Source organism: Pinus tabuliformis, chromosome 4_2 (assembly GCF_031772625.1).
Source record: "Pinus tabuliformis cultivar Carrire ecotype Pingquan chromosome 4_2, CPIR1, whole genome shotgun sequence".
NCBI classification, from domain to species: Eukaryota; Viridiplantae; Streptophyta; class Pinopsida; order Pinales; family Pinaceae; genus Pinus; species Pinus tabuliformis.
In genome coordinates, this window is record NC_142304.1 from 267470390 (window position 1) to 267497313 (window position 26924).

Consider the following 26924-nt stretch of genomic DNA (forward strand, 5'->3'; position numbering starts at 1 on the left):
GATAACGCTGGATATCTGAGGATGAATTTCGAGTAGTCACATGCGCCAAACATTTCCCAAGATCACTTATTTACATAATTACATAGAAAATAATTAAAAAATACGATTTTGGGGGAAATTTTTAATTATTAAAAAATCCTACTTAGACTTAGTCAAATTCCACTATTTTTTTTGTGTGATCTAGTATGGTAATATATATCGACTCTAGACACTAAGATGTGTTAGGGGTTCAACCTTCAAACCATCACCTCGGCTTTGGGGTTAAAAGTGAGTGAAAAAACCTAGAAAATTATCTGTCTTTAAAAAAGAAGAGATAATTAACCATATAAAAGAACACTCAAAGGTGTACTGGTTCGCTGATTGAGTCCCAACATCGTAGGCCTGTTACAGACTCAAAACTCATTGTTACTGGTATCACTTATTACAATTCCCTACAGGGTGTGGAATCTGGGTACAAGAAAGATGATGAGAAATAGAAGTAGAGTTCAAAAACTCTATTGACTGATGATATATGATGGTACAAGTGTCATTTGGTAGATCCTTGGGCATGGAGTCTTCATATAATCATTAGGGGCCACTCCAGTAGTCAACATTTATCTAACTTAAAATCAACCAAGATTTTGCATTTCGCCTAGCTCGTAGGATTTGCACTTCATCTAGGATAATCAAGCATGCAAGCAATGATTGTTCATCCGGTTACTTGGCATCTAATTTGTAATAAGCAAGAAGTTGACTCCATAAGGCACTGTTCTCGCATTCAAATCTGATCTAATCTTGAAGTCTTGCTAAATCAACCAAGTAGCTAGGCCATTCAATTGTGTCTCCTAGACTTGTTGGTTGCCAACAAGTCTTGCATTTCTGTCTTTCATAGGGACTACCCCCCATAGCCTGCTGTTGGGAGACAACTAGAACAAAGTTGTCGGGGATTAGAGTGACAACCGCCGACCTGAGTCGTTGTTGCACTGTGCATGTACATTTGAGCGACAATAGAAGTAAAGCATGAGGATGAGCATTTGAGTTTTACAGAAGGTCCTTCAGAGCTATAAGGGCCTCGTGAACCAGTGGAACCATTTGTTGTTCTAGATATTAGAGAAAGACCAACATGGCTTAGATCTATATTGGAAGAAGCAGAAGGACATGCAACACCTGATGGCACGTCTAGAGAAATTAAGAAACCTAAGAGGTTTTCCAGCTATGTAGCTCTCATGACTAACCTGATTGATGCAGAGCCTTCCACTTATAAAGAAGCAGCTAGCCAACAAGTGTGGAAGGAGGCCATGAATGAAGAATTTAATCTATTATGAAGAATGATGTCTGAGAGATTGTGCCAAGGCTAGAAGGGAAGTCAGTTGTGACTTCCAAGTGGATATACAAGATGAAGCATGCTGCAGATGGAAGTATTGACAAGTACAAGGCGCGATTCATGGCTTGTTGGTTCTCCTAGAAAGAGGGAGAAGATTATGATGAGACCTTTGCTCCTGTTACTAGGTACACCTCTATTAGATCCATTATTTCTCTTACTGCTTCAATGGGATGGAACTTACATCAGACGAATGTGAAGACTGCTTTCCTCAATGGTGTGATTGAAGAAGATGTATACATAGACTAGCCTCAAGGGTTTGAGGTGAATGGAAAAGAATCTTCTGTTTGTAGGGTAAAGAAGGCCTTGTATGGACTCAAGGTGGCCCCAAGAACTTGGTATGCTCATATTGACAACTACTTGGCGAGATTGGGATTTACCAAAAGCGATGCCGATCCGAACCTTTATTTTAAGGTTGTTATGAATACACTTGTGATCTTATTGCTTTATGTTGATGATTTGTTTCTGACAGGTGTTGAACCTCTTATTATTCAGTGTAAGAAGTAGTTGGCTTTTGAATTTGATATGAAGGATCTTCGGTCGATGCATTATTACTTGGGATTGGAAGTATGCAGAAACATGGCGAAGTTTTCCTTGTTCAAGGAAAGTATGTGATTGAGATCCATCAAAAGTTTGGCATGATGGATTGTAAATCCATGGCTACTCCCAGGGTGATTAATTCGAAGAAGGTAAGAGGCTCTGAATTCAGTTTGGTAGATCCATTGATGTATCAATGATTGATTGGCTCGTTGATGTATTTGGTTAATATCGGGCCAGACATTTGCTTCGCTGTTAACACCTTGAGCCAGTTCTAGGAGGAACTGAGACATAAACATTGGATTGCAGCAAAGCACATTTTGAGATATCTAAGTGGTACTGTGAACTATGGTTTGAGATATGTTGCAAACAAAGATATACAACTTTAGGGATATACAAATGCTGACTGTGCTGATGATAGGAAGAGCATTTCGGGAATATGCTTCAACTTGGGCTCCACTATGATATCTTGGATGAGCAGGAAGTAGAGATCTGTTGAACTCCGCATTGTAGAAGCAGAGTATATCGCAACGAATGAAGCATGTATTGAAGCATTGTGGCTTTGAATGTTGTTTGCAAGACTGTTTGACCAGGAGTTGGAACTGACGGTGATACATTGTGATAATCAAAGTTGTGTGAAGCTTTCAAAGAATCTTGTGTTCCATGACAGGTCAAAGCATATTGAGATCAAGTACCACTACATCTGTGACATGGTGTAGAGGAGAGCAATAAGGCTCGAGTACATCTCCACCGATAAACAGACAACTGATGCTCTGACGAAGCCGTTTCCCAGAGAGAAGTTCATGTACTTCAGAGACAAGCTAGGACTTGTGGAAATTACCCCTCATTGAGATAATGACTGTCATAGATATTCTCAAGTTGACAAATTTCTCTAAAGAAAAGGTTATATCAAATCATCATCATTTATCATCCGCCAAATGGAGTGTCGACTTAAAGGTATCTCATGAGTCTTGGATCAACAATTGTCTCGTGGAGGTCAGCCAATCAAGCGCTTCCAACATATTCCACAATAGAGGCAGAACATGTGGCAACTGCAGAAGCAATAAAGGAGATTGTGTGGGTTATGAAAATACTTGAAGATTTGCTGGAGAATCAAGTGAATTCTACTCTTTTTCTTCAAAATGCTTTTGCAATCTGTTATATACCTAGGGGAGATAATATGGGGTACAAAGGGAGGTACCCAAGGGAATAATGTAATAATGGGATGGGCCATAGTAATAAATAGGGTGGTTAACCCCTATCATGTAAAGGACCACAAGTAGTTAGTAATAATGTAATGGGCCCATGGTATTAGATAGATGGTATTGAGGGAACCATGGTAATGACCCATGGTATTATATGAGGCCTATATAGAGGCTAGAGACTCCACATTGAGAGGTGTCAAGGAATATTGTATGAACAGGGATATGGCTTGTGGAGTGTTCTCCTTCCTTAAGGAGTGAATGTATGGTGTTGCCCTACCTTAAGGGTTTTGATAATAATAAAGAAGCATTTCAATCTATATTCAGATCTTGTTATTTTTGGTGATTATTTGCAGTTATTGGGTATATTGGTATCATTTCATATATTTTCAGGTCAGATTTATAACAAGTGGTATCAGAGCACTTTCTTGGGCAAAAGTGGAGAATTTTTTTATTTTTTGCAGGAACTTTCTGGGGTGGCGAGTTTTCAGATCAGATCTGTACATTTTGGGGAAAAATCTACAAAATCTAATTGCAGATCTGGATTCTTTGTGAAAAAATACCCGATTTCAAAAAAAAAAATCGGCCGAATCGGAGTCCAGATGAAGGAGATATCACTGATCTAAAAATCAGTGGTGTTGCAGATATTTTTCGGGGCAGCGAGTTTGCGGCGCAGATCTGGATGTCCTGGTGCAAGATCTGCAAAATCTAATTGCAGATCTGGAATCTTTGTGAAAAATACCCAATTAAAAAAAAAAAATCAGTCGAATCGGAGTCCGGATGAGGGAGATATAGCTGATTTAAAATCAGTTTTTTTTCAGAATTTTTGGTGACGGTGGGAGAGTTGCAGCGTAGATTTGAAATTCTAGTCCCTGGATCGGGATTTCTATCACATGGGAAGATGTATAATGGTTGTTCCATTTCCGAAAACAGGTCATAATAGAGATTCTGAGCAATATTGATGGAATTGTGGCCATTTCAAATTTTCGCCAATTTTTTTTGTGATGGCGGGCCTATATCAGAATTTGAGGGACTTGTATAAATTTGATGGCTCTCATCCAACCAAATGGCTAGCACAAATGGAGAAATATTTCAAATTGAATTACATCATGGATGATGCGACTCAACTGAGTGTGGGAAAAATGTACTTGGACCACGAAAGATGGCAATGATGGCATTGCCATCAAAAATGCCATCCAAGGACAACTACTTGGCAAATGTTCGCAAAATCTATTTGTGACCGCTTTGACCATAAATTTAATTTTGTGGGTCCTCTTACTAAGCTCACACAGACCGGCACACAAACTAGCAAAGATTTTATTTTTGCAGGAAATAAGGAAACCAAAAAACTTAAAGTGTTATTTTCTACTGGTATTTCCTTATTGCAGGTTCATGGATTGATTCAGAAGGAGAAGATCATTGTGTCTATAAATCCTAATTGCAAGCATAATTTTATCAATGTTAATTTGGTAAAGAAATTGCAAGTTCCAACCAAACACATTGAAAACACACAAGTTGATGATGAGGATGTTCAAGTTTATAAGGATTTGAAGCTGTCTATGGATATGTATGTGTTGCATGGTGATTTTTATACTTCAGATATGGATAACATGGATGTTGTTTTGGGATACCCTTGGATGGAATCTGTGAGTACTATCAATATTAATGTGCAGAAGAAATTCCTAAAGCTCTGGTATAAAAAGAAGAAAATTGCATGACAGGATATTTCTATCAATAAATAGGTAGAGTCCACGGAGGCTGAAGCAGAAGATGTTCCAAGGATTGACATATCAGATGATGAGCCATTGATGATCGACAATCAAACACAAACAGAGGCTGAAGTAGAAAATGATACAGGTGCTGATACATCAGATGAGCGCTCAGTGGTTGAAGTAATATTAGAAGATAAGACACCACAACAGGCATCACAACATGCACCAGATAACAGTCAGGCTCCAGTAAGGGGTGAATTAAAGAAAAAGACACCGTGGGTTAAAACTTCAACATATCATCACTTACATCACCCCGTAAGACAACAACCAACAAGATGGCAACCAATTAGCCACAAGGACCACAACCCCCGCATGACAGATAGAGAGAAGCGAAGATCCACCTACTACACATCAACACAGAAGAGCTGCCACGGTCAACTTCCATCTCAAGCGAGTGAGGCACCAGCGAGATCCAGGGTTCGCCTTTCTCTTGGATGGCTACATGCACGTGGATGGTACCAGTGGACTACTCTTTTGAGTAGATCTTATTATTTGTGTTCTTCCCATGTTTCGGGGACGAAACATGCTAAGGGGGGTGGAATGTTATATACCTAGGGGGGATAATATGGGGTACAAAGGGAGGTACCCAAGGGAATAATGTAATAATGGGATGGGCCATAGTAATAAATAAGGTGGTTAACCCGTATCATGTAAGGGACCACAAGTAGTTAGTAATAATGTAATGGGCCCATAGTATTAGATACATGGTATTGAGGGAACCATGGTAATGACCCATGGTATTGTATGAGGCCTATATAGAGGCTAGAGACTCCACATTGAGAGGTGTCAAGGATTATTGTATGAATAGGCATATGGCTTGTGGAGTGTTCTCCTTCCTTAAGGAGTGAATGTATGGTGTTTCCCTACCTTAAGGGTTTGATATTAATAAAGAAGCATTTCTATCTATTTATCTTCTTATTTTTGGGTATATTTCTATTATCATATATTTTCATATTAGATCTATAACAAGTGGTATCAGAGCTTTGGTGTGTTTTCTTTCCTTAAGGAGTGAATGTATGGTGTTTCCTTACGTTAAGGGTTTGATATCAATAAAGAAGCATTTCTATCTATTTATTTTCTTATTTTTGGGTATATTTCTATTATCATATATTTTCATATCAGATCTATAACAAGTGGTATTGGAGTTATTTCATATGCTTGTTTATGCAATAATCCTTGACACCTCTCAATGTGGAGTCTCTAGCCTCTATATAGGCCTCATACAATACAATGGGTCATTACCATGGTTCCCTCAATACCATCTATCTAATACCATGGGCCCATTACATTATTACTAATTACTTGTGGTCCCTTACATGATATGGCTAAACAACCTTATTTATTACTATGGCCCATCCCATTATTACATTATTCCCTTGGGTACCTCCCTTTGTACCCCATATTTTCCCCCCAGGTATATAACACAATCAGGTTGGCCAAGCCAAACACATGAACACAAAGTGCCATTTGATTCAATATCATGTAGAGGCCAAGACTATTCATTTGAGACATGGCTCCACAAATGAACAAATTGCAAACATTTTCACCAAAACACACGAAAGAGAAAAGTTTGAAAATTCAGAGTGATGCTTGGGCTCATAAACACCCCTTCGACTTAAGTGGGGAAGTGTTGGAGATAATCCCTTATGTTTTTTGATCTTGTAATTAAAATTGTAAATAACTAGGAGAATATGAAGATGAACGCACTCTTGGATAATGAACCAGAGAGCCACTTGATTGCATAAATTTGATTGCACATTAATATAAAATACATTGTGCTATCAAGTCATTTGAGTCTCTTAATTGCACATTAATAGAAAATACATAGTGCTATCAAGTCACTTGACTGTATAATGAATTGGAGAGTCACTTGATTGCACTTGTGCTATTTTTGAGACTAAGATTGCATCAAGTGCTTGATCAAACATCTAAATCTCGTGTGAAAAGAATGGAAGCAAAAATGATGGAAGGATGAAAACACTAATGGTTGTATCCTTAGCTTGTATTCATTTTTTAGCCAAGAGTAGGTTTGAATAAGTAGGAAGATCAATAATATCACTGAGCCTTGATTTGGAATTTTTTTTGAAAAAGGAAGAGAGCATCCTTCCTAAGGCTTCATGCACTTCAACTAGGGTGCATCAACTAAACAAGAAAAATATAAAAACATGCAATGTAAGGTGGCTTCCTTATGCACTATAAAAGCAATTACAAAGCATTGGGATCTACATAGAATATCACAAGTCGAGGCACCCCTCCTCTTGGTAATGATAACTCACATGCATGCTTAATTGAACTCTCTCCTTCTAGGTTAGAGTAGTCAAGTTGTCTTGCAAATAGAAGGAATATTCCTCCTCAATCCATGCACCCAATGTGGAACAAGATAGAAAAGGAGAAAAACATGCCATGTCACCCTATACAAAAGCATTGGAATTTGCTTGGAATAGACCTCAAGTAAAGCACCGTCTTCTTGGAGGAATACCATAGATGGCAGTCTCAAGGAGGCCACACCACTTTCTATAGCTCAGGATAGATAAAAACTCACAATTGGAAGCTAGGAAGCCTCCTTAAACCATGTGCTGACATGGAGAAGATAAGATAAGGGTAAAACACGGGAAAAATGTTCTAAGAATAGGCTAAGAGTAGAAAATCATGCAAGCAAAGTCCAACTAAGGTGTCTTTTTTCCCAAATAGAAAGCTTTTTCTTTGAGATAAAAATCATCACAACCTCCTAAAATAGAAGCTTTCTAGAAGAGCAAGTCAACCTATGAAAAACTTGCTTAGAGTGCAAGTTAAATTGAAGATACCAGTGTTGCGGGGGAGCGCCCCCCCCTTCGAACCCGCTCCCGAAGCGCGCTCCGGGCGGGAGCGGCTCGGGAGTGCGCTCCCAAAATCTCTCCCGTAAAAAAATTTACGCTCCCTGGTCTGATAGGGAGCGTTTCAGGGAGCGATCGCTCCCCGCGCTCCCGGAGCGTTTTTTAATGCCCGGGAGCGATCGGGGAGCGATCGCTCCCTGATCGCTCCCGGGCATTAAAAAACGCTCCGGGAGCGATTTTAGTCGGGCCGGGAGCGGTTCGGCGGAAAAAAAATCCGCCGGACCCGAAAATTCCCAAAATTTTAGAAATTTTTTTATATTTTATAAGCCCAATGGGCCAAAAACATTTCATTTCAACTTGATTGAGCAAGAGATTGAGAGCTTGAGCAAGAGATTGAGAGCTGGAGCAAGAGTTGAGGAGCAAGGAGCCAGAGCTGAGGAGCGAGGAGCAAGTGCCAAGGAGCGAGGAGCAAGCCTGCAGAGGTAAGTAACTTAATCATTTAGTTAGTTTAGCTGGTTAGGTAGTTAATTTGGTTAGTTTAATTTAGCTCTTTGAGTTTAAAGATCATGTATTTAAATTAAATTAATAAACTAAATGAATTAATCCCAATAAACTAAATTATCCTGCAGATTCAAGACTCAAACCCTACAAACATGATAACATCAAACACCATGGACCTGGGGATATTTATTGGCATTTTCCTCTTCCTGATCCCTTTTATGGTTATTATGGTGGTGGAGAGTAGGAAACGGAGGGGGCCTGAAACTGAAGAGGTGGATGAAGAAGCCGGAGGAAGTCAAATGGGTGAAAACCCCAGTGAGGAGGAGGTGGAGGAGGGTGAACATGACCCTCAAAAAACTAAACAAGACCAAACTCCACTGTGGAAATATGTTCAAAGCGCTGAAACAGGGAGAGGGGGTGGAACCACTAAATTTCATTGCCCCCATTGCAACACTGATTACACAGGTTCATACACCCGTGCTAGAAGACACCTCTGCGGGAAAAGGCCATGGGATGGAGAGAAACAAATAGGAATCAAAACTTGTGCAGCGGTGTCAACAGCAGATAGAGCCAAATACATAAAGGAAGAGGAGGAAGCCCAATACAGAACAAAAAGATCAAGGGGTTTCTTTGAACCAAGCTCACAAAGAACTCCTTCAGTATCCTCAGGCCAAGGCAGTGGATATGGACATGGAGGCACAGGGTCATCATCTTTGAGGCGTAGAACCATATCAGATTTCCTTGATGAGGGGTGTAGGAATGATGTGGATTCAAAAGTTTACAGGTTCCTCTATGCAGGTGGGATACCATTCAATGTTCTACGCTCACCTTATTGGCACGAAATGGTTTCTGCCATAAATGATGCCCCTAAAGGATACAAGAGCCCTGGGTATGACAAGGCAAGAACTGTTGGCCTTGATCATGAAAAAGCAAAAATATCACATTCTTTGAATAAAATGACAAGTTCTTGGACTGACAATGGGGTGTCCATTGTATCTGATGGATGGACAAATGTAAAAGGCAAGCCATTGATAAGTGTTCTTGCTGTGTCCCGAAGTGGTCCCATCTTTCTAGCTGCACATGATTACTCAGACAAGTTCAAGACCGCTATCAACATTGCAGAAGCATTGCTTGAAACAATTGAGCGTATTGGCCCATACAATGTCATCCAAGTCATCACTGATAATGCTCCTAATTGTAAGGCAGCGGGAGCAATTATTGAGGATAAATACCTGAACATATTTTGGTCTGGATGTTTGGTTCACACATTGAACCTTCTATTGCATGATATTGTCAAAAACAAAAATGAACAATACCAATGGATTGGTGATTTGTACAAGAAAGGAAAAAAAATGATAAAATTTATTACAAATCATAGCAATACCCATGGCCTTTTCCGCAGTCACTCGAGATTGGAGTTGCTGAAGATTGCGAGGACTAGATTTGGTAGCTATTACCTCACCTTCAGGCGCCTTTTGAAGGTAAGAGAGGCATTAGCTAGCATGGTATCAAGTCCACATTGGCAGGTGTTAAAGGAAAGGGCTACAAATGTAGCTGACATGGCAGGTTTTGAAACGGTGGAGGAGGCCGCTCTTGATGGGCAGTTTTGGACAACTGTGAGACAGGTATTGGATTTCACCAAGCCAATTTATAACATGATTCGGTTTGCAGATACAGACAAACCAGTGATTGGCGAGGTGTATGAGCAAATGGATACCATGTTGGGGGAAATAAAAGACATTGTTCATAATAAAGATCCCAACTTGTACAAACTGATTCATGATTGTGTTTGTGAACGGTGGAATAGGCTTAACCTTCCACTACATTGCTTGGCGTATATCCTTACGCCAAAATACTACTCAGAATCTTGGTTGGGCAAACCTGCAGCAGGGGGTGGTGTTAGGACCAAACCCCATTTAGATCGAGAGGTAACTAGAGGATATCTGGAAGCATTAGAAAAGTTGGTGCCTGACAGGGAGGAATGTGCAGCTGTGCGCCTTGAAATAGGCAGATACTTCACTGGCAGTGGTTTGTATGGTAACTTCCATGCAATGGACGACAAAGATAAATTTGATTCTCTCACATGGTGGGAAACATATGGCGGCCACGGACTTTTGCCAAAATTGGCAAAAAAAGTTCTTTCACAGGTTGTATATTCTTCTTTTGCAGAGAGGTGTTGGAGCACCTACAGTTATATACATAATGTGAAAAGAAACAGGGTCAACGAAAACCGAGTAGAAAGCTTGGTTTATGTGCACTACAACTTGAGGTTGTTGAGCCATTACTGTGATCGGGCTAATGAAGATCCCACATATAAAATTTGGGACAATCACCCTGAGGACGACAATTTGGAGGATGGCATTGTACATATGGAAGAACTAGAAGAGGAGCTTGTACGGGATGAAAATGAAGCAGCTGCAGCAGCCATGCCACCTCCACCTCCACCATCCAGTAGCAGTTCTCGGGGCTCGAGTCTTGTTCCATTGCTGTCGCCACCTCCATCGACACCCTCGTGTGGAGGCTCTAGTTCTGGTCGTCGGTCTGTGCGGGAGACTCCTAGAAGACCACCACGACCTGCTTATACTCCTGGAGACTCTCGTGGCAAGGGCCACTTGTAGATTTACAGTTTACTTGTCTTTTTTAGTTTCTATTAGACTTTAGTTTTCATAACTGTTGAGTTTTGAGTCCTTGACTCTTTCATATCATTATGACATTATGATATTTTTTGTAAACATTATATCACTGTGACAATGAAAATTTGAAGTTTGAAGTTGGGCCTTGGCAATTATAACTCATTGGTAATGATTGTGAATTATGAATATGATGCTTTGTGAAAGACTAAAGTTGTTTCATTTCATCTCATTATTCATGTTTCATTTTATAAATTTTTAACATTTCATATCATGTTAACAGTTAGAAGTTAGGACTTAGAAATATCTTCGATATTACTTCTTGTAATGGTTAAACTTGGCTTACAAGTACAACTTGTTACTTTGGTGATCAATGATGATAAATGTTATTGAATTTTCAATTCTGAAAGCTTGAAGTTGAAACTTTAATATTGAATTTGATGAATCATGATTTATAAGACTCAATATGTTGCAGTTGTAATATGTATTTTACTAACTTGTGGACATGGTTGATGACGATTATAATTTCTAGATGATTGATGTGATATGGTTCAATGATCAATTTATGTTTTTTTATGTTTTTTATGTCTATTTCATCATTCTACATGTTTTTGTTGACATATATGTATCAAAAATTAAAAAATATAAAAAATATATATATTTTTAAAAAATCGCTCCCCGATTCGCTCCCAAACCGGGAGCTTCTGAAAATGGTCGCTCCCGCTCCCGCTTCCGCTCCCGCTCCCCGCTCCCGCTCCCGCTCCCAAGTAACATTGGAAGATACCCTCTCGAGTGGGGCACACTAGCCAAAAATATATGACACATGTCAACAAGCCACACCACTTTCTATAGCTCAGGATAGATAAAAACTCACAATTGGAAGCTAGGAAGCCTCCTTAAACCATGTGCTGACATGGAGAAGATAAGAGAAGGGTAAAACATGGGAAAAATATTCTAAGAATAGGCTAAGAGTAGAAAATCATGCAAGCAAAGTCCAACTAAGGTGTCTTTTTTCCCAAATAGAAAGCTTTTTCTTTGAGATAAAAATCATCACAACTTCCTAAAATAGAAGCTTTCTAGAAGAGCAAGTCAACCTATGAAAAACTTGCTTAGAGTGCAAGTTAAGTTGAAGATACCCTCTCAAGTGAGGCACACTAGCCAAAAATATATGACACATGTCAGCAAGCCACCTCATCCTCCATGAATCTTTGCAAATAGGGATGGGAATGCACTACAAGAGCTCCAAACAAATGATACATTTCCATGATTAGGGTGCAGCCCATTGGAGGCAAAACACCATGAAGAAGCACATGTCATAAAGGGATTAGGGTGCAGATGTCCATTGCTAAATAGATTGCATCACAAAATATCAAAGTGCTTAGATTTTTTGAAAAATTTAAATCCATCTTCATTGTTATAAGGGTGACCCGAGGTACTTGCTATTGGTAGAAAAAGTAGATAGCCTAATTTTCCATGCCAGGAAAAAAATCTTGGAAATTTGAAAGTCCCTCACCCTCCCGAGAATACATCAAATATTGCATGTCACATGCAAGGATGGGAAACTCACTGAACTCAAGAAAACTGTCAACTTTGTTTTGGTATGAGTGTGATTTGATCCTTGAAGAAACTTGTGCTGAAGAACTCATGGAAGAAACCTATTCAATCTGTAACTCTGAGAATGAAGATTTGCAAGCATGTGCCAACTCTGGATAATGCTCTCATGAATTGTTGATGTTGAGTCATCCTTTAAGGAAGTCATGAATCCTTTATGCTATGTTAATCAAGACAAACTCTTGAGAAGTACGTTTAGAGTGATAAGAGGTCCAATGGAGTCGACATCACTTAATAGCACCGATTTCCATGAAATCTTGTTAAAGAAGAGATGGCACCAATTGTCCCAAACAAATAAATATTCAACAATCTTGAACATACCTACAACTCCAAAAAATGACAATTTGTCTTTACCTGACCACAATGTGGACACTTGTCATCTCTGAAACCTGTTCTTGATAGTTGTTCCTTTAATGGTAAACCCTAGTAAATCAACAATCAAGCTGATAGCTTCATTCTGAAAGAGAGTGTGAATGTCCATATAGTCTAGAGATGATCTACCAATTTCTCTTTTGCATCTGAAAGGCCCTAGTGCATGTTTACTTGTTTTGGAGGGTCAAGGGTGCGAATAAAACTTGTACACTTATCTGGGTTTATACACCAGAATTGGTTTAAGATAAGATTGCAACGATTCCTGCCAAATAGGCCCCCTTGAGTGGGCATATAATTTGGTTACTTTGCCATTACCTTTAATTTTTTTACCATGTTGATATTCTTTTGAAATGTGTTCTATAGTCAGTGATGTTTTGATGTTGTGTTTGTCTTCATCTATTTTCTCAATATTATAACGTTTGGGTCTATTTCTACTTTGGGCTTATCCTGGGATTTGGAATTAAAGCAAAAGTGAATAAATCAAAGTCATTGACTACTAATTATTGTTGATGAATATGACTGACTCTTTCTTCTGCATTATTTTGTGGCAAGGTTTGCTTCTCGATAGAAGTTGACTCTCTTACAACAAATTTTGTTGCCTCAGTGTTTTGTCTTCTTCCTTCCCAAAATGCATTTGCATTCAGGGCTTGCTATAATCTAAAAGTGCATGCAAGAATTTTACTACTTTTCTATTCAGCTAATGCAAAGCTATTATTGGAAGAATTACCAACGATAGGGGCAATTTATTCTAAGAATTTTATAATCAGTGAATCACCAACATCTTACTAGCAAATTATCAATGACAAGGGCGACAAGTTGGTCATGGCCAGTTGATCATTGGGTGGAACCAAGCAAGACCTCATAGAAACCTGTACTTGGCTGACATATGCTACTGTTCCATTTCTAAAGGGGTGTGACAGAGATATTGATATGGCCATGATTCCGGAGTGAACTACCCTCATATAGGTTTCACTGTAGGAAGAATCTTCTTGGAAGGTTAAACTTTGGATCAAGATATGGATCCAAGATCCATGTCTCCATTGGATGCGGCAGAGCAATGGTTGGTGATAGAAACTCCACAATCCCCAATCAGGTGGCTAGTTGGACTGAAGTCAGGAAAAGGCAAGGGAAAAAGGGCCGACATGGGGGAGTGTGATCTTCAACTTATTGCATTTTGAGTTAGATGACATTTTTACTGAGTTCTGTAAATCAGTCAAGCTATTATGTGGCCACTGATAGATAATTGACAATTAATCTTTCAGATATTGGTATAGCTTGAAATTGGATTATAAATTGCAGATAAGAATCACACCTATGATCCTCTTTCTAAACATGAAGGATCACCAATAGTTGTATCATTTTGTAAATTTTCTATGGGAACATATATTTTTTATTTCCTTTATTTACTGCAAGAAAAAGATGACAAAATAGTCCTTAATGGTTGGGATGGAACAAAGGGCGGTTTCTAAACTGATTGTTAAGGCTGGCTAGATGTTGGTTTTGGTGGAGGTGAGAGTCCCTATTCTTTGTTTTCATTGCTTGATTATTTCCAGGAAATATTTGATTCTCTCTTCAGGGCCTTGTGAAAGTTCAATTTATTATTTTCCTCTTCTTTCTACTTTCCTATTATAGGTGGCTCCTCATAGCCATTCTCCACTGCAGCCCGAACATCTACACCAAGAAACATTAGATATGTCTTCATTCTTATTTTCCAGAAGGTATAGTTTGTTCCATTGAACATAGGTACTTTATTTGTTGAATATCCTTCCTGACTGACCATTTTAAAATTTAATGCACTAGATCTTTCATTTCAGCTGCAAGGCTGTTACAGAAGGAACCTGCTCTAATACCAATTGGTGAATATTTGACAATTACTGAGAGGGAGGGTGAATCAGTAATTTTGTTTTTTTAAACAATCAATACAAGTTAATTTTTTACTTTCAAGTATTTTCTTTTGCAGCTAATGACTTATGTATATGTTCAGCTCTTAATTGTTTCTTTTGCTGTTATCAGATAGACATTTGTATACAACATATAAAATGAATTCAAAAGCATTCACACAAGTGAAATATTCAACATACAACACATGAAGACACTAGATATGAGTGGAAAGTTGGAAACCCATAAAGGGAAAAGCCACGAATTTTGGCTGAAGTGATGTGAAGGCAAACTCCTACTTCCTTATTACATCAGTTTTTCTGTAGGCTCCAACCTACAGGAGGCTGCTACCTCAATTACTTCTGCAAGCTACAACTTGCTTGGAAGCTCTTACTTCCACTTACAGACTCCAACTTGTTCTTTTCAGGCCACCACCTGAAAGGAGACTACAATCCCCTACTCAAATTACAAATAAATATTTCTGGTTACCCTGCTTCTCTTCTCTGCTACTCTTTCTCAGTTCTGCTCTGCTTCTGTTCCTTTTCTTCTATGCTTCTTGCCAGGGTTGTTTATGAGCCCTTTTTCTTTCAGAGATCAATTCACTAACTCGTTTTTCATTCAAAATGGCTTCTTTTATAAACTCAAACTATTTGCATTCCATGTAGGAAGTCGAATTAAGTGTTATCACTTGGTCTTCTAGGACTGTTCACAATCTGCCTCTTCGTTTCCAAATCTGAAATTAAGCTCAATACAAATATTCCATGAATTGCTTGGAAAACTGAAAATTTGGGGTCCAACATCAATGATTGCAAAAGACAAAGCTGGAATTTTATTATTATTATTTTCAGATTTGTACTAGCTACATTTTTAATTCTTTTTTAGATTTGTACCAGCCACATTTTAATGACTTTAAGGATTCTTCTGTAATGTCTTCAGCATCAACAACATGATAATTCATGGGTTTCATGGCTTGTGATATACCATATGCTGTATGAATGATTCTGTTCAATGCAAGCATCAATTCTTCAACTTATCGCTCAAAATCTCATGTGCCATATTTTCATTTTGATTGTAAGCCAAACATCAAGATAATCAACAGAATAATTAACAATTTGCATTCAACAATGATCAACCTTTGCACATCACATCACTTTAATCAGCCTTTGAGTTCTTCAAGTCAGCCTTGAATTTTCAACATAACACTTTGCAACATCAAACATCAAACTTGTAATCATGTCCATTTGACATCAATGGCAACATTGCCAACAACATGCTACATAACTTTTGTTAAGAAGACTTGTTATTGGGTGGCCTGCTCCATGGAGCTGGTGTCATGGCAACTTCTTCCTCTAGAGCCAGATCACCTGCTTTGCCTTGATGTGGATCCAAATGCTTGTGGGCACTTAGGGTGGTGAGGTTCCTTCTGTTAATCATTCTACTGCTATTGTTGTTACGTGGGGTTTTCCCTCGTCAGGGTATCTGTAACTGATGTGATCACTTTATTGGGTGGCCTGCTCCATGGAGCTGGTGTCATGGCCACTTCTTCCTCTAGAGCCAGATCACCTGCTTTGCCTTGATGTGGATCCAAATGCTTGTGGGCACTTAGGGTGGTGAGGTTCCTTCTGTTGATCATTCTATTGCTATTGTTGTTACGTGGGGTTTTCCCTCGTCAGGGTATCTGTAACTGTTGTGATCACCCTTTTTGTGTTTTGCCTTGATGTGAATCCAAATTCTTGTGGGCCCTTAGGCTGGTGAGTCTCCTGCTGTTAATCATTCTACTACTACTGTTGTTCTTGTTATATGGTCAGGGAACCTCTGACCTATATGAACACCCATTTGAGCTTGGTTAACTTTATGCTTTCTATGTGAGCACCTGTTTGAGCTTGGTTAGCTTGATGCTTTGTATGTGAACACCCATTTGAGCTTGGTCAACTTGATGCCTTGCATGTAATGATTGAAATAATGCTTAAATGAATATTGGGCATGAAATTGGATAAAGTTGCAATAGATGTATCTTGAAGAGCAAACCAGAGATAATAGAATGCAATTATTGCGGCTGATTGTCAAATAGTTGGGTCACATCCATGGATCTTTTTGCTTTTTGTATTAAAACAAATGTATAGTATTTGTTAAGGTTGCTGATTTTAGGATAGCAGATACTGATTGAGTTGTGATGATTGATGAAGGTTAATGAGAAATGAATGACTTATAAGTTATTAGTATGGATAGTAATGCTGCACCCCACTTATATATTTTGCTATATAATGAATTTCTAAATGGTTGCTGTTATGTGCCAATGAATAACCTGGTGTATTTATGCTATTGCTGTTAATGGGTTATGAGATAATGGTTAGTTCAAAGCTCATATAATATATCTTTTTGTCATCCTTACTTTTCTATTGCTAGCTAAATTTTGATTACTGAGTGCCTATGCATGGTTTCACTGCTGCTACAGAGTTTGACTGCATCAGACTTATTAAGTATTATTACTTCGTGGATGATGGCCCCATTGTGACTGTGGCCATTATGTTGGCAACAGTTGGTGTTGTTGCTCCTATCATCTATGACTGCTGTTGCTGTTCCCTTAGTTGTGTCCGTGATTCCACTCTTCAAGATCCTGTGTTATTCTCGAGCAGTAATTACTAATCTTTGACATTTATTCGTCCTCAGACTCATAACGTCTCTGATGCACAGAGCCTTCGTCAGTGGGAGTTTAATTACCTTCTTTATCAGCCCAATTGTTCTTCTGCTTTAACTTCTGGCCAAGACTTCTTTTACTAGATGTCATCCTTGTGTTGATTTTATAGTGTCTTTCAACCTGATAATTATCTTTGATCTTTTTACATTCTTATTAGTATTCCATCATTCAATAATTATACAGAAATCTGAAAGACATCAACCATATAAAACATTAGTACAGTGAGATCATAAAGAGACATATGCACAAGAATACAAGAGATTTACCCTAGGAAAACCCTTGAAGGGAAAAACACAGCAACCTTTTTCAATAGAGAATTCTTTAGTTCAACAGAGACACCTCTTAGTCTAACTAGGTCAAACCGGGTCTACTGTTCATCCTCCTAGTCAAGTCACCTGAACTTGCACTTCGCTCTTGATCCTGCACTACTTTGTATAGAGATTTTTTCGGAAGAAATCACATTTAAGATTTTGGTCGACGCGTTATGAACCATCAAGTGTGGTTCATTGTCAGGGCATGATGAAGAAACAGATCTAGGAAGAAGGTTAAATAGGGAGACAGGTCAACCCAACAACTAGAAGATAACAGCTATATTTGACCGGGGAAGGGACAGGGGAATGTTTAATAATATTTAGATAAATTTTATTAGTTTATTTTATTAAAAATATATATATGTATATTATTTAACGGCTCTATTTGTTAATGGTTTTAATTTATGAATATAATAATCAAAGAATAACTAATCTTATTTTTGTTGAACTATATTCAATTAAATTATAATATATTAATAAATTATATATTTAAATTAATATTGATATATATATATATATATATAAATTTATAATATGGTTATTTAAATCAATATATATAACATTAATAATATGTTTAATCTCAATATAAAGAATTAAAGTTAATTATTAAAAACGATCTATATATGAAAAACTAAAGATTAGGGTTTAAGAAATATTTGATTCTTTTTATATATTTGGTAATGGTTTTAATCAATGTTCCACCAAGTCTCCGGGACAGGGAGACGCGGGTGCGGGGAGACGCACAAGGGGGACGTGTGGGAGTACCCTCAAATTTTAGGGAAATTTAGGGGGGACGGGGGGACGTCGGGGTATATAATTTTTTTTCCTTTTTAATATATATATATATATATATATATATATATATATATATATATATATTTCAAATTCATATTCAATAATGAAAGCATAAATAGAATGATACATACATAATTGAATTAAATAATGAAATACATTGATCCATACTCATCATCCTTACTAATACATACATGATTCATCCATAAACCATGAGATTCAATAATGAAATACTCTGATCCATATTCAGTATTCATTATTCACCATTCTCGAATCTACATTGATTTAAAAATTAAATTCATCATTCTAGATTCTAAATTGATTTAAAATTAAAATTCATCATTTATCATTCTAGAATCTAATTAGTACTAAGCAAAATAGACTATAATAGATACTGAAATCTAAAGACTGGAATAGTAAATTGATATAACTAAAACTCAAAAACAATGGAGTGATGAGTCTAAAAGTCACTCTAAAGTACACAGAGGGCTTGGTGCTCTTGATTAAATACTAATTCCATACCCTTGTACATGACAAAATGCAATGGAAACATTGCACTCCATCGAATCCTGAATTCCTGAAAAATTGATCTAAAGACTGGAATAGTAAATTGATATAATTAAAACTCAAAAACAATGGAGTGATGAGTCTAAAAGTCACTCTAAAGTACACAGAGGGCTTGGTGCTCTTGATTAAATACCAATTCCATACCCTTGTACATGACAAAATGCAATGGAAACATTGCACTCCATCGAATCCTGAATTCCTGAAAAACTGTTAAGTCTGCTGGATTTTGAGTGAGATCTAAAATTCTACTTTCTCCATATGAAATCCAATGAGGTCAGAACCACTCTCAAACATCCTGAGTCATTTCATGGTAATGTTAAAAATTTAAGTAAAAGGATGAAAATGAAAGATAAAGGAGAATGTCACTTTTACTTTAAGAATTTAACATTACCATGAATAGCATAGCATTAGTAGGGAAATATGGTCAAATACTAGGTTTTCCCTGTCATAAATCATTGTTTACAAGCAAATTTAAGGGGGGACGCATAGCCCATTTTGAGGGGGGACGCCCAGGCGTCCCCCTTTTGGGGAGTCGCATCCCCCACACTAGGGAAACGTCCCCCCCTGCGTCTCCCCGTGTCTCCCCAAAAGGGGGACGTGGGGAAACGTTTCCCCAGACGTCCCCCTGTCCCGGGTGCGTGGGGTGCGAGGGGTGTGCGCACCCGACCCTGGGGGATGTGTCCCCGTGGAACACTGGTTTTAATTTATGAATATAATAATCAAAGAATAAAGATAATAACTAATCATATTTTTATTGAACTGTATTCAATTAAATTATAATATATTAATAAATTATATATTTAAATTTATATATATATCGATTTAAATAACCATAATATCGATTTAAATAACCATAGTATATATATATATATATATATATCTAACATTTAATAATATGTTTAATCTAATATAAAGCATCCAAATTAATTATTAATAACGATCTATACTAAAGATTAGGGTTTTAGAAATATTGGATTCTTCTTATTATGTTTATATATATAACGATATAATCAAAGATTAAACTAATAATTAAGATTAAATATATAAATAAATATATCTATATATATATATATATATATATATATTTCATTGTATAGTTAAAGTCTAACATTTAATAAAAAGGGATTCTAATATTACTAAAACAATAGTATAATTACAAATAATGCTGATAATAAAATATTGTTCATAATAATAATAATCCAAAAAAAAAAACAAGGGGCCTAGATAAAGATGGAGAAAACTAAGAGGAGAGGGTGGGAATCCAACAACTGCTAATTTTCCAGCCGTCGTCCCTGTTAATATTACTGGAAGACCTCTCAATTTCAATGGCTTCCCTAAATTTACGATGGTGGAAATGAGGAATCTTAGTGATAACCCTAGCCTCCTCAATGCATATATGATGCTTGGTCTTCTTTGCATGCTCGGCCAAAGTTGAAGATTTGGTCCTCTGGTGCTTGATATCGGCAGCGTGTTCCTTAATCCTCTGGTTAATAGAACAACCCATTTCGCTGATGTATGAGATACCACAGGAACAAGGGATGATATAAACACCTTTCATATCCATAGGGTTAATGCGGTCTTTAGCAGACTTAAGGGAACTTCTAATGGTGCTGAGGGGTCCAAAGGTCGAAGGAATATTATGCTTCTTCAGGATTCTAGCAATCTTGTTTGTCGTCCCTTGGATGAAGGGGAGGTGGACTCTTGAACTGCGATCAATGGGTTCTTTCTTGACCTTGGGACCTTTGCTCGCTTTGAGGAAAGCTTTGACACCTTGTTGCCTACTATAGCCATTTTGGACAAAAACATTAAGGAGATGGGAATTTTCCTTTGAAAAAATGGTCTTCTTCAGAAATTCTAAGAGCCCGAGTGGTTAACGTGTTGAGAACACCTATCTTTTGAGCAGGAAAATGGTGAGAGTTGGCATGAAGATATTGCTCAGTATGAGTCTTTTTTCGATATACCTCATGGGAGAAAGATCCATCAACTTTCCTAGAAATGAGGACATCAAGAAAAGGAAGGCAACCATTGACCTCACGCTCCATCGTAAACTGGATGGAGTTAGACTAATTATTGAGATGTTGGTAAAACAGGTCTAATTTCTCAGGCCCGTGTTGCCATATGGTGCAGGTGTCATCAACGAATCTTTTCCAAAGCTTGGGTTTAAATAAAGCTGAGGATAAAGCCTTGGATTCAAAATCTTCCATAAACAGGTTAGCGACGATAGGGGACATGGGGGAACCCATGGCAACCCCACAGGTTTGTTCATAGAACTCACCTTCAAAATAGAAAAAGTAGAAGTGAGGCAGATCTCAACTAATTTGGCCGTGTCGGGATCAATAAGGCGAAAGATGACATCAAGGGCATCCTTAATGGGGATGCTAGTGTACAGGGAAACAACATCAAAACTGACAAGATTGTCACCTGGTTCAAATCTCATATCTTCTAATTCTTTAACAAAAGAAGAGGAGTCTTTGACAAAGGACTCCGTCCGCCCTACTAGGGGTTTCAGCTTCATGGCTAGATATTTAGCTAAAAGGTAGGTTGGCCCACCAATGGTGTTGACAATGGGTCTAAGGGGGACTCCCTCTTTATGGATTTTGGGAAGCCCATAAATCTTGGGAGTGATAGGGCTACTTTCAATCAGCTTATGACTAATACGGCTACTTTCAATCAGCTTATGACTAAAGGAACCAACTGAGCTGCTAGATTTAATAGCAAGAGTGACAGTCTTAGAAATCTTTTTCAAGGGATTCGTGTCAAGCTTTCTATGGCTTCCACTGTTGATCAGATGATCCAGCATATTCTTCCGATAATCGTCCTTATCAAGGATAACAGCAGCCCCCCCTTTGTCAGCTTTTAAAACGACGATGTCAGGGTTCCTGTTCAGGGATTTTAGGGCTTCGAACTCACCTTTGTTGATGTTATTCCTAGGGGGCTTAACTTTCCTAAGAATAACAACACAATCTTGAAATTGAGAGGTTTCCTAGTAATATTAATAGGGACGATGGCTGGAAAATTAGCAGCTGTTGGATTCCCGCCCTCTCCTCTTAGTTTTCTCCATCTTTATCTAGGCCCGTTGGTTTTTTTTATTATTATTCTTTTGGATTATTATTATTATGAACAATATTTTATTATCAGCATTATTTTTAATTATACTATTGTTTTAGTAATATTAGAATCCCTTTTTATTAAATGTTAAACTTTAACTATACAATGGAATATATATATATATTCTTAATTATTAGTTTAATCTTTGATTATATCGTTATATATATAAATATAATAAGAAGAATTAGATATTCTAAAACCTTAATCTTTAGTTTTTCATATATAGATCGTTATTAATAATTAATTTGGATTTTTTATATTTAGATTAAACATATTATTAAATGTTATATATATATCGATTTAAATAACCATAGTGTATATATATATATATATATATATAGATATATATATATATCAATATCAATTTAAATATATAATTTATTAATATATTATAATTTAAAGGAATATAGCTCAATAAAAATATGATTAGTTATTATCTTTTTTGTTTGATTATTATATTCATAAATTAAAACCATTACCAAATATATAAAAAGAATCAAATATTTCTTAAACCCTAATCTTTAGTTTTTCATATATAGATCGTTTTTAATAATTAATTTTAATTATTTATAGTGAGATTAAACATATTATTAATGTTATATATATCGATTTAAGTAATCATATTATAAATTTATATATATATATATATATATATATCAATATTAATTTAAATATATAATTTATTAATATATTATAATTTAATTGAATATTGTTCAACAAAAATATGATTAGTTATTCTTTGATTATTATATTCATAAATTAAAACCATTAACAAATAGAGCCGTTAATATATATATATATATATATATATATATTTAATAAAATAAACTAATAAAATTTATCTAAATATTATTAAACATTCCCCTGTCCCTCTCCCGGTCAAATATAGCTGTTATCTTCTAGCTGTTAGGTTGACCTGTCTCCCTATTTAACCTTCTTCCTAGATCTGTTTCTTCATCGTGTCCTGAAGATGAACCACACTCGCTGGTTCGAAACGCGTCGACCAAAATCTTCAATGTGATTTCTTCCGAAAAATTCTCTATACATTATGATATGGATCACAGAAGCTTGAATTCGAATTGCACTACTTTCTTGAACCTGCACTTCCAAAATCTCGGCCTTCCATAGATACAAATTATAGGATGCCACAGAAGTTATAGATGCCATATATGTGAGCCATATGCAGCCACAAAAGCTAGTTGTATCTAGACACAAATGCGAGCCATATCTCAGAAAAATGCAAGCTTTATCCTTCCACAGATGCGAGTCATTTCTCAAAGCAGATGCGAGCCATATACACCACAGATGCGAGCTAATAAAGCCTCAAAATAGGCCGAAGTTGCCTCAGATGATGTGAGTTGTGAGTGTTACTTTTGGAGGGGAAAATAGGCCCTATATATAGTTGTTTCTTAGGCCGAATGGATTTGTCCCTTGTTGGAGCCGACCTATGCATTTAGGAAGCCAACTTGATCTTATGGAGCTGTCTAGAACATTCAAGAGTGCCGACTTGACTAGGAGGAGACAGACCTTACTTTTTGGAGCCAAAACTTAAATTTCAAAAATTCAAATTTCGTCCCTCTGAAAGTCACAATGGGACTTTGACTCAAAATTTTTTTCTTATGACTCCTTATTTAAATATGCTTTACAAATACATAGTGACTCAATTATACATTATGAAGACCGACCATAGTTACAAAAATCAACACTCCCAACTAGGGAGGTATTCATAATGACTATCTAGATGTTCTCACATTGACAAAATTTATCTATGAAAACGTTATAACAAATCATCATCAACCTTAACAACATTTATGACATTATCAACATCATCTCGTCATCAACCACTAGTTGAAATCTCTAACTCACTATCATCATCAACTAGTAGGTATCTCTGACATCACCATCAACATACGCTAGTGAAGATATCCGGGTAGTACCAAACCCATGGCAATGTCATCAACATATCAGGGCTCACTCCTCTAGAGTGACTGGTCCTCAGATGCCATGGCCTCTTCCTAGGCCAAAATGATGAGACCCTCAACTAGCAAGCACTCACTCACCATGCTTGGTGAGCACTCTGTGCCAAGACCTCACTCAACCCCTTCCTGGTTGGTGATCGGGTCTAGATGTTGAAAGAACCTCACTCCACCCTGACCGGTGTGTGATCAGGGTCTAGATGCTAAAGGACCTCAATCCACCCTACATGGTGTGTGATCAGGGTCTAGGACGTCACTCCACCATTTCTAGTGTGTGATCAGGGTCCTCCTCCAAGAGGCACTCACTCAACCTTGCCTGTTGAGCACTTTGGGCCTCTTGGACCAATTCTCCCTATTGGGAGAATGTCCATCTGTGCTGCAGACATATCAACACTCCCTCTTAACGAGAGGGGTAATATCTACGAGCCCCAACTTGTCTCTGAAGTGCATGAACTTATCCCTGGGCACCAACTTTGTCAGAACATCAACTACTTGCTCATTAGTGGATATGTACTCAAGCCTTATCGCTCTCTTCTGCATCAAGTCACGGATGTAGTGATACTAGGTCCCAAGGTGCCTTAACTTGTCATTATGCTATCACCTGCACTTGATCAAATATCCTTGCAAGCTATAATCATATAACTTCATAGCTCGCCTTTCAAATTGCAACGTACTCTGCCTTTGAGTGCAACAACCGTCTTTCTTCCTGCTCATCCAAGAGATCAAAGCCCAATCAGAAGCAATATATAAACTCTCGCTGTTTTCAACACTTCTTGCCGAATTTGCATTCCTGCAGCTATACAAATTTGACTGTGCTATGAGCAACTGTACCATCTTTGTACTTCAAACACATGTTGAGCGATGTTCCTTAGCTCAATCATAAACATATCTACTTCCTTTTTCTTGATCCATCATCCTATCTAAGTATTCATCCTGAAGCAAATCCTGCCATAGTAATCCTGATTTGCTTCCTTTTGTCATAGGTACGATCAACTACCTAGACAAGATGCTTCATTTGAGGTCAACTCCTTTTGAAGCTGAGCAAGGGTTCCTGGAGAGATCTCTTCCTCTAGAGCAAATCTTCTGGTCGATGCAACTCCCTCTCGACGTATGAGCTTTTCTGCGTTTGTCAACAAGTCATGTAGGATCAATCACCTAATTCGAGTGCATCAACTCAGAGGAGCTTGTACAAAGCCTTCTTTCTACTTACAAGTGTAGAACTTCTTCATGTACCTCACCATCTTGAGGTAGTTCTTATGTACAATTTTTTTTCTTTCATCAAAGAAGACGATCTTTGCATCCATCAGATCAAAAATCATGAATACAATAAACTTTCAACAGAAGTGTACCTGACAAGACGTTCCTTCATAGTCTTTTCCCTCTTATTGAGATGATCCTTAGCTTTGTACTTTATGCCATCCAGTCATACTTTGTCTTGGCATTCTACTCCCTCTGAGTCCAGATCTTGTCCATTACAATATCTCTCATCACAGAGAGTCTCTTTGTCACAACCTTGTTATGTTCTTCCATCTGCTGCCAAAAACCTTGGTAGCCTTCAATATGTACCTGTACTCCTCACCAAGAGGCCATGGAAGAACAATCATAGTTAAGCAAAGAATTCAGTGACAAGAGACTATCTAATTAACAACAATAATAATGAAAGAGAGATACTTATCTTTTGAGAGGATATCAACTCTCTCTTGATCTTTAGACTTCTTGCATTCATCTTGCACCTCATCCACGTCGCCATCTTGATGCCATTTCTTCCATGCAGAGGCTAGGGTTTTCTCCTTTTCGATAGAAATGTTCAATACACAAGAGCTTTCTTGTTCAACCCTCTTTGTATACTAAGGTTCATAAACCCTAATTTATCTTTATTAAATACTAAAACCCTAGAATGATGAACCTCATCATTATCAAATAACTTTGCCTTTTTGTAATAGAGATGAATCAAGCCCTCATATCATCAACACATATGTCATCAACTTCTTTTGCCAATCAATAGGTTCTTTTCCATGACAATACCAGATCTGAGAGTTACTTAGATCCTCAACCTTGAGGAAGGATTCAACCTAATGATCTTGTCATGACCAATGAGTTCGATGACTTCTCAGTTTTATACCTTCAATACTTTTGTACATAGAGTCTATATCAGAAAACACTGAGTTCCTTCAAGAATACTTCAAGTGAGAATTCGAGTGATGATACAAAGCTCAATATGTCAAATCGAAGAACACTTCAATCTTAAGGTTTCATTTATATACCTTAGCATACTAGGGTTTAGCTAGGGTTCTTTGTTGAAATTTCTAAGTATTACTTGTTATAAATGTTATCTGTATTCTCTGGTTTATTTCTCCTACTTGTTTAAATATTAACAAGATGTTTAACCATATAAACACTGAAATAAACACAATAAAATCTTAACCATGTACAGATCAATAGCTGAAAGAAGTAGACAAACACACAAGTGACACTGTTATTTTTGGATAAATATCCCTGGAAAAACCCAACTTGGGAAAACCAGTGCAACAATTCAGAGGGTTATATTATTATGCAGTCTTTCTGAGTACAACTGGGTGCCAAATCGGCTCACCCGATAGAGAAAATAATCCGACAGTAATACCTCTATTCAGAAGCAGATATTCGGAAAGTCTGCCCCACGAAACCTTCTCCAACACAATCTGAAGCTTAGCTTCAACCCTCATGGCCTCTGTGTCAGTTCGAAACCCTCTGTGTCAGTGCTCTTAGGCACTGCGCAGCCTCTACGACCCTCTGCATCACTCCTGCAGCCTTTGC

The 26924-nt window shown here is 37.5% G+C and overlaps 1 protein-coding gene across 3 annotated transcripts in view; it reads left to right on the forward strand.

Moving 5' to 3' along the window:
- The window catches only part of KAPP (kinase associated protein phosphatase), a 290614-nt gene that overhangs the window by 43000 nt on the left and 220690 nt on the right, over positions 1 to 26924 (forward strand). The gene's annotated exons all lie outside the window — the stretch shown is intronic.